The sequence below is a fragment of the Pseudopipra pipra genome, chromosome 2, assembly GCF_036250125.1.
Source record: "Pseudopipra pipra isolate bDixPip1 chromosome 2, bDixPip1.hap1, whole genome shotgun sequence".
Classification (NCBI taxonomy): domain Eukaryota; kingdom Metazoa; phylum Chordata; class Aves; order Passeriformes; family Pipridae; genus Pseudopipra; species Pseudopipra pipra.
In genome coordinates this window covers 578,925-591,235 of record NC_087550.1, presented here as the reverse complement: position 1 = coordinate 591,235, position 12,311 = coordinate 578,925, and the positions used below count along the sequence as shown (strand labels likewise).

General features: G+C 49.2%; 1 long non-coding RNA gene across 1 annotated transcript; it reads right to left on the bottom strand.

The window, feature by feature from the left end:
- Window positions 1–1,703: 1,703 nt before the first annotated feature.
- On the bottom strand, window positions 1,704–3,842 carry LOC135406477 (uncharacterized). Its single transcript, XR_010426281.1, has 2 exons — window positions 3,328–3,842; window positions 1,704–1,846 (listed from the first exon to the last, which is right to left on the bottom strand). It is a non-coding gene; the product is annotated as an uncharacterized LOC135406477 (long non-coding RNA).
- Window positions 3,843–12,311: the final 8,469 nt, after the last annotated feature.

Sequence of the window (12,311 nt, the reverse complement as noted above, 5' to 3'; positions counted from 1 at the left end):
CCCCCTGGACCACTTTGTGCCTGGTACACAGGAGGAAGCAGTCTCCACACTCCTACCTTTCCCCCTCTCAGTCCCACTGTCCTGGGGGTAAGCTTGCAGATTTGGGGCCCCTTCTCACTGCAAACCATTGGGAGAAGGTGTCATCCCGTGGGTTTTTGTTCAGTGTCCGCCTCCCATCAAGTAAAGGAAAATAATTTGCCCATCTGAGAGCGCATGAGGTTGGACAGAGCTCTCCTCAGAGCCACATCAGCCTCCTAACCCCCAAAATCTGAGAGGAGGGAGGGAGGCAGAGCCATGGGGAGAGGGGCTGGCCTGGGCTCAACACTCCCAGCTCGGAAGGTGCAGCACTGAGAACCTGAAAGCTGAGAGTTGCAAAAGAAGCACCAACATCTATTTTCTTTTACTGCACTTGCAGACACTCAGTGTTAGCTCTTTTCACCCCTTTTTCCTGAACCATGAGATGACCAGTGCTGCAGGTCCCAGCTCTCACTTGTGCACCAGTTCAGGCAGACCAAGGCTTGCTTTACTAAATAAATTCAACATAAAGCAACTTAGAACATAAGAGAGCCTTAGATCAGGATTTTCCAGGGGTGAACTCCTGGTTCACGCCTTAATAGGGGTTTTGGGCAGGAACAGCTGTGTCGTGATGGGTTTGGCTGATTGAGTTAACTTTCTTAACAGTAATTAGCACAAGCTATGCTTTGGATCTGTGCTGAAAACACACAAGATGAGGTATCAGGGGAGCATGGAGAACATTTTTGTGCATATGCCAGTGTTTAGAAGCAATGCCTGCCCTTATCATTCACGTGCCAGCTCAGGGATGGGGTATAAACTCTGTTTTTCACTGATAATATGTGTGATGAGGGGAGCTTGAAGGGAAAAAGATTTTAAGAGTAAATGAAGATATCCTACAGAGCCACTGGGAAGGGCCTGTCTGCTGCTGAAGTGAGCATGGCTTGGAGCTGCCACGTTTAACAGAGGGAGATAAGCAGCAAAAAAAGAGAATATTGGTTAAAGTGTCCCTTGTCTTAAGGCTAAAATCTCCTGCAGCTTCAGCAGGAGTTCCTGGGGACAAAATGTGGGTCTGGTATATTTGCATAAATAAATAAAACTGTGCCTTAGGCTCTCTTATGTCAGAAGGTAGGATGGTATTGCAAAGGCTCTTTTTCTTTTCTTTTCTTTTCTTTTTTAAAGTATCTTCTCAAAGCTTTGTCTCTGCCAGAGCTGGGTAGGACACTCCCTGTGTGCACGGGGGCCAGTGGAGCCATTCTTTGGTCACTACCTTTGCAAGGACAAGGTTCTGGGTAGACACGACCCCTTAAAGCGACTTCCCCAGCTTGTGAAGATTTAATTTCATTCCTAGGAGGCAGATGAAGCCAATTTAAGGGCGAGATGTTGCCCCTCCTCACACCTCCAGAGCCCGGGGGCCGTGCTGGGTGCTCGAGTCCTCTCCAGCCCCTCTGCACATGAGCTGCAAATATTTAAACTTCTTGGCTCCCCCTCACCATGTGTAACTCAAACCCTCCTGGGTGCGACCCCTGACTTCTGCCTCAAACCTTACAACTTGTATATCATTACTGAGTTCCTGTCCCATCATTCCTGGGCCTCCTTTGGACTTTTCCAGCGGCTTCACTGGAGGTGGAGTTCCCATCTTTTTCCAATATTCTTCCCTCATTCCTGGGGCCGGTCCATAACACATAATGTTCCTCTTCATGTTCCTGCCAGGTGGGCCTTTATTAGTTTTTTGGTCTGGAGCTGGACCGTTGTGTGGATCCTTGTGTGACTAAGCCCTGGACAATAACAGGATTCTGTGTATTCATTAGTGTTTCCATCAGCACTTCCAGGGCTAAAATGTCCCCAATTAAAACAAATTAAAAAAAAAAAAAGAAAGAAAAAAGAAGAATCAGAAACCATCCACTCCTACCCTTTACTTGCAAGAGCCATCTCAGCGATGAAACAATGCTCCCAAAATTTGGCTTCAGATGTTACAGCCTAAGCACAAACCTCTGACAGATTTTTATTGCTGTTTCCTTCAACACTGGTCAATATTTGCATAATAAAGTTTTTTTGATGCTGGAATGCAGTGATGCCTTTGGAAACAAGCCCTGGCTCTGTCGGGAATGCCTCTCAGAGTGAAAGAAATGTCTGAATATCCCTCATTTGTGCAGGGATTTCCCTTGCAGTAGCTTGGCCGGCCTTGGTGGAGTAATAGCTAAAAGAGACCTTGTGTCCTGTTATTTTCTCCTTTCTCTTTGTGCTTCAGAGGTCAAGATTGTATAAGCTGCAGATCTGCTAAACTGGAAGAAAATCTGATAATGGCTGTAAAGGCACGACAGAAGATGCAGCTGGATTTTTGCTGGGGAAGCAGCTGTGGAATCTGTTTGGAATGGGCAGGATGTGGGGAAATCCCTGAGGGCTGGGCACTCTGTTGTGCTGGGGACTTAACCAGGGCTGTCTGTGGAGACTTGCTGGGGTTTGAGTGTTGCCATGTGTCTTATCAAAGGAAGGTTTCTCGGAGGCACAGTTGTCATCCCAGAAAAGCGAGCAGTCGGATGAACATTCATCTCACAAACCATTTCCAATGTCTGCACTGGCAAAAACCTTCCTTGCCTTCTGAGGACATGGCTCCCCTAACCCCACAATAACTGGGTCCCCTAACCCCACAATAACTGAGTCCCCTAACCCCACAATAACTGAGGAGTCCCCTAACCCCACAATAACTGGTTCTCCTAACCCCACAATAGCTGAGTCCCTTAACCCCACAATAACTGGGTCCCCTAACCCCACAATAATTGAATCTAAAGAGAGTGACTTCCCATGAGAGTATCAGGCTCAGCACTTCCCAGACAAGGAGAAAACAGCCACTGGTCTCCTGCCACTCAGACCAACTGGTCCCACTTTCCTGGAGGTGAGTGTCTGTCATTCCTGCCATATCAGAGTGATCCTCAAGCTGATGGGAAAGCCAAAACATTCTCTTGCAGAGAGGGGGGGGGAAGGGAAATACAGATAAAAATGTCACCCCAGTAATCTGTGCCTTTCCAGTGACCCATGTCCACAGCCCTGACAAGGGGCACCCTGGTGAAGAAACCCCCCCTTTGTACCGTGTAAATCAACAGTTTTGTGCAACATCATAACAGAGCAGTTATATCTTCTCAGCATCTTCCTTCCTATGTTGTGCAAAAGTTGGCTAATCCGTCCCAAATGTTCCAGATGTTTTATGGCCGAATGCACATTAGCCTGGCTAGCAATCACTCACAAAAGGGCTTGTTAGGCAGCTCTTGGCCATTAATTATTTTTTTTGCTCAGACATTAAACATCTTTACCCACCTAGATCATAAAATGTCTTCCCAGCCCTGCAGCCTGTTAAAAAGTGTGCCTGCAGCCATGTGCTGTCACATCTGGAAAGGGCTGTGCTGTCATGATGGCTCCAATCCACGTTTCAGCAGAAGACACACAGAAGTGAAGCCGGATCCAGCAAATCCCTTGGGAGCCGTTCCACACCGAGCACCTGAGAGTCACTGCCTCTGCTCCAGGGGCTGCACAGGCTGCTGGGGCTCAGTGCTGTTTGCAGGTGAGCCTCCAGGACTGATGTTGGATGAGGCTGCCAGGCTGCAGTGATGCAATTCTCCCCACTCCAGCAGTTCTGTCCCTGACTCCGGCTCTGCACGTTTTGAACTGAGTGGCCCCGGGACCCCGGGGTGTGATTCCTTCTCTGCTACTTCTGAAGTGATATCTTCTCCTCTGGAAAAGAGGCCTTTGTAGAAACACCAGGCTTGACCATGGCTTATTTAACAAGTGATTTGGGTCAGGATACAATTCCAGTGTTTGCTGCAGTGCTGGTAGGGACTGGGTGCTCTCTGCCTAGCAGAGAATCACAGAACAGTTTGGGTTGGAAGGAACCTTAAAGACCATCCATTCCACCCCCTGCCCCAGGCAGGGACACCTTCCACTGTCCCAGGCTGCTCCAAGCCCTGTCCAACCTGGCCTTGGACACTTCCAGGGATGGGGCAGCCACAGCTTCTCTGGGCACCCTGTGCCAGGGCCTCCTCACAGCCAAGAATTCCTTCCCAATATCTAATCTCTTATCCATGAGATGAGATGCCTGTTAACTCATTCTCTTGTTTCCCAGTTGTCTCCACTCTGTGTTGTGGTGAAACTCCTGACCCCTACACAAGACCACCCCAAGAATCCCACCATGTGTCACACCATTAGAAAGAGAGAAATGTTTCTTCCTTAAAAAAATGCCTCCAGTGTCACAAATCCAGCATTGGAAATCTTTCTGAGGAAAAGTCTTTTCTCTTGGTGAACATAGACACGTTTTCACTCCCAAGTTTGATTTCAAGCCAGGAAGGACAAAAGTCCTTTTCATGAAAATTTTAAAAACTGGGAAAGAAGTACAAAGTTTACGAATTCCTTTCAATGCTCCTCCTTATTTTACCATCATTACTGGAAACCCACTGGACCTGAAACCTTTCTGGCTTGAAAACCAATCAGGTGACACTTTAAAATACAGCCTTGAGAAGCAATCAGTGACTTCATTCCCTTCTTTTCCTTGGTTGTTCCACTTTCTTTTCTCCATGGTTCCCAACCCTCCGCCTTCCAGACCACCCTTAAACCTACTACCTGCCTTTCTGGGCACACAAAGGGCCCAGATTTCCCACTCATTCCTACACCCCAGGTCACAACTGGCTGCATGTGCTTTGAGCAGCCCCACACAGGCTGTGTGAGGAGCTCTGGAGCCAAGCAGCACTCCTGGTTCCCGTGGCAGAGCCTTTCCCAGGGCTGCAGGGCAGTGATGGAGTGGGTGTCTGTGCCCACACACACACTCTGCTGCACCCTCCCTGCAGGCTGTGAGCTGGGCCAAGGAGAGCTCTGCATCTCCTGATCTTCCCTCTCCTGGCAGGGAGCTCTGGGAGGAGAGGGCCCTCTCTAGAAAAGGCTGCAGCATCTGTTTGCCAGGCAGGGAGAAAACCACACTACAAGGGTCCCATCTGTTTTCTGTCTTGACATGAACCCAGAGAAGCCAGTTGGATTTTCTTTTCCCCAGATGCTCGTGGGGCTCAGCTCCTCACCCTTCTATCCACGGAGGGGTTTGGTGGTGCCATGAGATCTTGTGGACAGGTTCTCCAGCCTCCTGCTGAGCTCCTCAGGGCAGGGAGGTCTCTGCTCCCCCTGCAGACCTCCCCCCGTGGTACCTGAGCTCCTCCATGCTCTCAGGGATGGTGCAAAGCCCTCTGTGGCCCAGGGGACACCCCACTCAATGAACCTCTCGGGAGTTCCCTCCTGAACCCCCAGCTCCCAAAGCTGGCTGTGCTGAGGGCACAGGGCAGCCACCCACTTCTGGAGCATCTGGTGATCAACCCCTGGCCCTTGTGGTGTGCTCCTCTCTCTGAGCAGCACACAGGGGATGTCATGGAGGATCTCTGTCTGAGCCCACACCAGGCAGGGGGTGCAGGCACACCCAGGCATGGCCACACCAGCAAAGGGCAGGGATCACTGGCAGAGCTCAGCAGGGCTGGAGTCGTCCGTGGGGGGGTTAAAATCCAGCTGGCTGCAGGTTGTGCTGTGCCCCAGGCCGTGGGCAGCCAGGGAACAGCCCCCAGCCTGGTTTATTCCCCACTCACACACAGCCAGTGCAGGCACCTCCCGAGCCCAGGCCAGAGGTGTGACTTCCAACACATCCCTCCCTTTGGCAGGGCCTCTTGGCTGGGCTGGGACGTTCCCCTGGGGAGCACTGCAGGCTGCTGGGATGCTGAGCTGCCAGTGGTCCTCCTTTGGGCAGGTCCCTCTGGCCTTGCCCCACCTGCTGCAGGGCTGGACCTTCCCCCCTTTCTCTGATCCAGGGAATTTTACACAAGCTGGGATGGGCACCCAGAGGAACACGGGAACACAGGAGCACAGTGTCCCCTTAGTGCCTCACGCCTTCCATGAGCAGCAGGACCTGTTCTGGGAGAAACAGTTTGGCTGGTGGGGTTTCTGCAAGTGAGAGTAATGTGGTCCAGCTGGTAGCTCCAGAGCTGGGATTTAAGCCCAGCAGCTTGGTCAAGGTCCAAACAGAAAGCTTAGCCATAGCTGGGACACCACATTTAAAGGATATTAGGGTTTTCCACTCTAAAGCACACTCTCATGAAGCCCTGCTTATACCAAGCACAAAGGAGAGCAGGAAAATTAATTGGTGTTTCACATAGAAATGCCTTTCTTTGACTTGTTTCGCCCACACATTTAACATGTTTCACGGGCAATTTAGCCAGAGTGGAGACGGGAACTCAGCTCCAAGAGTTTGGGATTATTGTCACTAAATTAATTCAAATAATAAAATTAATTCACCCAGCTCTACAAGGAGTGCAGTTACTTTGTTTTTTCTTCTAAGTATCCCAAGTATAATTGATCATTTAGTAAACTGGTGCTGAACTCCTCTGGCAGCGAGTGCTACCTTAATCAGAGGAGTTCTGGGCTCTTTTACACAGGGATGAAGCAGGTCCCTGATGCCAATTCCTTAACAGTGCTTATAAAGGGAGTCCAGGATGAAGGAGCTCAGTGACAGAGCTGGCATATCCAGGCAGGTGGGATATCATCCAGCTGGGATGCTCTTGAAACCTCAACTCCCTGCCAGAGTTTGCTGGAACTGGACACTGAGAGAAACAGGCGTGTGAAGGGATGGAGGCTGGACATAGGAACATCCATGAAGATGGGAGAAGAATGGCAAAAAAGGCTTAAATCCTTAGCAAATCGGGGTCCAAAATGCAGTTCTTCCAGCTTACCAGACCTTGCCACCTCTCCCACAGCTCTCAGCCCTGACAGACAGACTCTGGCCAAGTTTTCCAGGAGATTTAGGATATTGCCACTCCCAAGTGTTCATTCCTCCCCTCCCCTCTGCCAGCCCTGAGTAACCCTGTGTGAGCAGCAGGAAATGCTCACAGGTGCTCAGATGCCCCCAGCCACACCTCTCCATTGTCACTCCTGGAGTTCAGTTGTCCCAGGGACTGATCCAGAGGCTTCGGGAGAAAATGAAATACCCCAAGTGCTGCTTCCTATTTTCCTTCCCGCTGCACTGTCCTTCCCATCCAGCAGCGTGGTGGTTGGACACCTCTTCCCACCTCCTCACTGCATCCATCACAGTTCCAGGTGCCTCTGGAGGCTCCTTGGATCCCGTGGATGCTGTGGGCTCCAGCAGGGCTTGCGGGCTGTCAGTCCCTGGGGTGGGATATTCAGCACCTCAGCCTGCCCGTGCTGGAGGAGGGAGCCCAGGCCATCATCACCCAGCTCTGGACTGGTCTGCAACGACAACTCCAGCTTTCCCCTCTTTTAATCATGCAAACTGCGTGGGAATATAAAGGATATGGGAAAACAAAACAAAACAAAACAAAACAAAACGGGGCATAAAATACAACTGTATTTTTACAAAACGTTCTTCTAGCTAATATAGTACACAGTCCAGTGCACTTTACAAGGCAGGCCCTCTAAAACCTGCTACCAAACACCAGAATACATCTGTTCAGCTGGTATAAATCATTGCTGCTGATTTACACCAGCTGAGAGCCAGGTCACAATTGCCTAATTAAATAGCTTCTCTTTGAGCAAAAAAAGCTATACTTGAAAAAAAAGTGCAACTGTGAATTACTTTATGTTGCCCTTTGATGGGAAAAGAGAGAAAGCGAGGGGGGGGAAAAAAAGCAAAAGTGAGCAGAAGAAAGAAAAAGAAGGGAAGAAAATAAGAAAAGATGGAAATAAAAAGGGAGAGAAATTTATTTATTTATGTTGGGAGTTCAGTCCCTTTCATTGTGAGAGAATGGGAAAGTTTGGGAAGCCCACACTAAATAGCTTGCAATGATAACAGGGTGATCCTGAGAGCAGTAAAACTAATTTATTGGGCTGAGTTTATCTGATTCGAGGGAAAGTGAGTTCTGCTGAGTGCAGCTCTGACTGTGCTCGTGTCTGACAAGGTTCACAGTTCAGATGCACAATTACATTAAGCAGATGTGGCCCATTAAGGAGCTGAGCCTGAAAATGTACTTTATCCTGTCAGGGCAAATCCAAACTGAAAACTTTGGGCCTTTAAAAAAAAAAAAAAAAAAAAAAAACAAAAACAACCCAAACTGCAAGAAGATGTTCTATTTTGGGTTTCATTGCTTTAATCTCTTTTGTGTCAGTCATAGTGATGATAAATATAAACCCATCTCCACTGGATTTCTACCATAACCCATCACCTGCCCTCAGCCAGAACAGAGAACAGTCCCTGGGCATGAAGCCCAGCAGAGCCAGTGGTGGGGTCAGTTATAACCCAGAATCAGTGAGGCTGGGAATTAGTTACAAAGCTGGGAAGGAACACTTGTTCTGGATTAAAATGGGACAAAAGACACAATGATAAAGTAGTCACCACAGGATTCAATTCTCACTATTGAATGTAGGTGTCTAAAAGGCACTTTGGGGTATCTTTCCCCCTGAGAGCTGATCTTTCCTTTTGCTTTGGGTTATATCAGCTCATTCTTCACGACTCCTTTATTCTGCTGTGTTTCATCCAGGGCACACAGCACTGAGAGGAGTGTCCCAAAGTGCAGCAGGATTATCAGCAGCGAGGAAGAAGGTCAATCTCCTTACACTGGCCAAGCTCACTTTGAGGAGGAAAAGCAGGATGCTGAAAGCATGGTCGGTGTGTTCCGTGCAGGGAGATCTCTCAGCTTATCTGAGTCTCCTGAAGGTAAAGCCAGGGCACTTAGGCTATTAACCAGATGACACAGAGTAATGGAAAATATTCTGCAGGGAGAAATCCTCTGCCAGCAATTCGGTGTTCGTGTAAAACACAGTCACTGCATGGCATTCATTTGGTTCTTTGAAGTTCCTTTGTTTACCCTTTATTATCTGAAATATTCTCCTTAATGGTTGGGGGGGAAAAAAGAGTTGCTTTGTACCAGAGCAATTATCAATACAAGTCAAGTTCAGGGGCCTTGAGTCTGACATTTGATTGCAAGTGCACAGTGCACTTGAATGGTTTGATTTTCTTTATAAACTCCATGAAAAGGAATTTTTTTAGTTTCCTTGGAATTCTGTGCAAATCCCGAGATGAAAATATTCCCTCTAATGGAGAGAAGAGGGAAAAGTGAATCTAACCAGCTACACTGACATGTTTACAATGCTTGATTTCATTCACTGAGTTTCCTTGTTTTGTTTGGAAGTGTCTTTAAGCAATTTCTGTAACACAACACGTGTAATCATTTGGGGCATAGGCGTTATTTAGGCTCATTCTCTGATGCCAATAGTCCAGCTATAATTAATAACTAGTTAGCTTGGTTTATAGCAAAGCCAAGCACCAAAACAGAAGGACTTCTGTGGCAAGCATCAGGCTAAGGAGAAACCTCCCCCGACTTCCCCCATCAGCTCAGTGCCCTGGTGTCAGTGGCACTGAGGAGGCAGAGTGAGCCCCATGGCTTTGCAGAGCTCATTTTTGGGTGTCACCCAGTTGGTGGAGCTGGAAGAACCCTCGGGAGCAGTGCTGTGGGGGGAAGGAAGTGTCCTGGAGTCCTTGCCTGAGCAGATGCAGGGGAGCAATGCCACTGCCAGGGGTGTCTGCTGAATGTTCCCCCTCCAGCCCTGGTGGGCAGAGAACACCCATGGGGACCCACCCTTGGGTCCTGTGCAGAGCCTCCAGGGGCACCAGATGCTTCCCTGCTGAGAGGAGCCCTCTGGCCAGTGGAGGGGAAGTTCTGTGGGAGCTGTGCCCTCCCTAAATCAGACCATGCTCTGCCACTGCCCCCAGGTGCTCTCCTGTCACCCCCGGGGCTGCTCCTCGGGGTGGGCACACAGGGAGCTGCTGGCCCTGCTCTCCCCTTCCCCTGGTGCACAGACACCCCCAGCTCTGCCCCCAGCCTGCACACTGCCTGCAGCAGGGAGGGTTAACCTGCCCCAGCAGCCCTGGACAGAGCAGGAGTTCAGGAAAGAAAACAGTTTTCCTGCCTGAGCCTGGCCCTGGTCAACGTGTGCAGCACTTTGTAAAACTAATTGCATCTCCAGCAGGTGGGGAGTGGAAAGGGGCTGCAGGGAGGGGGCTGTTCTCAGTGGCTGCAGCAGCAGAGGAAGATCTGGATCCTCCTCTGCGTGATCAGCCTCACAGAGCTGGGGGCATTGCATTGGCACTGGCACAGGGTGCCCAGAGAAGCTGTGGCTGCCCCCATCCCTGGGAGTGTCCAAGGCCAGGCTGGACGGGGCTTGGAGCAACCTGGGCTGGTGGAAAGTGTCCCTGCCCATGGCAGGGGGTGGAACAAGATGGTCTTTAAGGTCCCTTTGAACTGGAACCATTCTGTGATTCTGTGGTTTGAGATGTGCCCACCAGCTGGTTTCCTCTGATGGCCCAGATCAGGATAATCCTAAACAACTTGAAATTCAGGGTGAGAAATGATGGGGAGGGACAGAAGCCCCTTAGAATGGTGGATTTAAAATCTCCCTTTCCTCTGAAATTCAACATGAATTTTGAGACAGCAGCCAACCCTCAAGGATGTTGGAATTGAGCTGTCACGCTCTCTAGAGCTTCAGACAAACACAGGGTTGTGAGCACCCAACTTTACCTGGATTTATTGTTATAATCCCACCATCTTTACAATATAGAAAAAACACCGTCCACATGGTCTTAACAAAAGAGCAAATAAAAACAATGCACAATGTATACTATTGTTATTGTTATTATTTTTATTATTATTGTAGCTCTTACAATTCGAAAACACAGCTAATGCTGCTTCCATGAACAGAGGGTAATCTGTGCTCTAGATGAACAAACCATAGCTCTGCTGAGACATTTAATCAAACTCTGTCTGACTGATGAAACTGGTCCCAAGAGGAAAACAAAACACAACACAACACGTTGAACATGTTGAAGTCATTAATCTCAGGTGGATTTGAAGTTTCCTGTTATTTCTCTGCCTCTCTCCAACCTTGTTCTCAGCTCTGTCTCCCTGTGCAGAGGAGAAAGTCCTGCCTGTGATGCTCTGGGGAGCAAAGCAGTGGTGACTCACAGCCCTCTGCCTGAGGCAGGGAAGGCAAATCCTTCCTCACGGGTGGGGGGTAACCCCAAGGGGTCCCAGGGCTGAGTTTTCCACTTGTTCCCCACATCAAGCACCTCCAGAGCCTCCTCCCAGCATCTTCCCCAGGCAGGTGCCTGGTGCTGGGCAGCACAGGGCTGGCTCACCTGGAAGGTGCTGCAAGGCTCTCTTCCCAGCAGGAAAAGGGACGGTCCCTTGGGGACTCTTTTCATCATTTTCCTGCCAAAGACACTGTTAATTTTACTCAGATTTTTGCCTCCTTTCCTCACTCCCCTTTCCCTCATCAAGGGCTTTTCTAGCTGCACATGGACTGTCTACTTCAGCATGATTAAGATACCTTCTGGTTTTGTGGACTAAAACAAGAAATCAGAGGGGAGTTTTTTGTAATGACTGTCATTTGTCTACCTTAGGGAGAAATCTAAATGATATAAAACTGGAAGGGGGTGAGGATGGGGGGGAATTCATCAAAAAACACAAAGCCAGCTGGATGTACACGAGGTGTAAAGCCTCAGATTTGGAAATAGCATTAAGTCCAAACTGTTTTGTTAAATCATAGATATTTTATCAAATTAATAAATGATACAAAGCCACCAACATAACACTCTTCCAGATGGTTTGCCCATTTCCCTCTGGGGTAACAGCATAAGATTTTGAAATTATAGGATTTATGGGAAGAAATCAGAGGTGTTTTCCCAGCCAGTGTAAACCAGCAGTGCTGTGTAGCAGGACATGGAGCTAGGCCAAATTGTACCAGTGGCTGGGATGTGGTAGGGAATGTTGTAAGAGAGGGAACTGTAGCATCACCTGAGAGAGACATTCCCAGGAATTAAAGCCATTTTATTCAGTGGCTGAAAGTTTCTCCATGTTTCAGAGCAAAGCCTTGAAAACTGGTTCATGACAAATGTGCTCCCAAACAGCTTTGAGACCACACAGAAAACTACAGGAACACGGAATGGTTTGGGTTGGAGGGGACCTTGGAGGTCATCCAGTTCCCGTGGAACTGTCCCCTTCCATGGGCGGGGACACCTCCCCCTGGCTGTGGAAATAACTGGGTGGGTTTGCACCAGGAATTGCAGCTGGGAGCGAGGACACTTCTCCCTCCTGAGCTCCCCGGGCTCTGCTGCTGGGCCAGGAGTGAAGCACCAGGGACAGCTCTGGAGAAGCTGCACCACGAGTCCTTCCACCAGCGTGGCCCTGTGGAGCACATTCTGTCTTTATTCCTGGCTGGTATTCGAAGGAAATGCAGTGTGCAGCTGCTCCAGAGAGGAAAAGGGTCCTGAA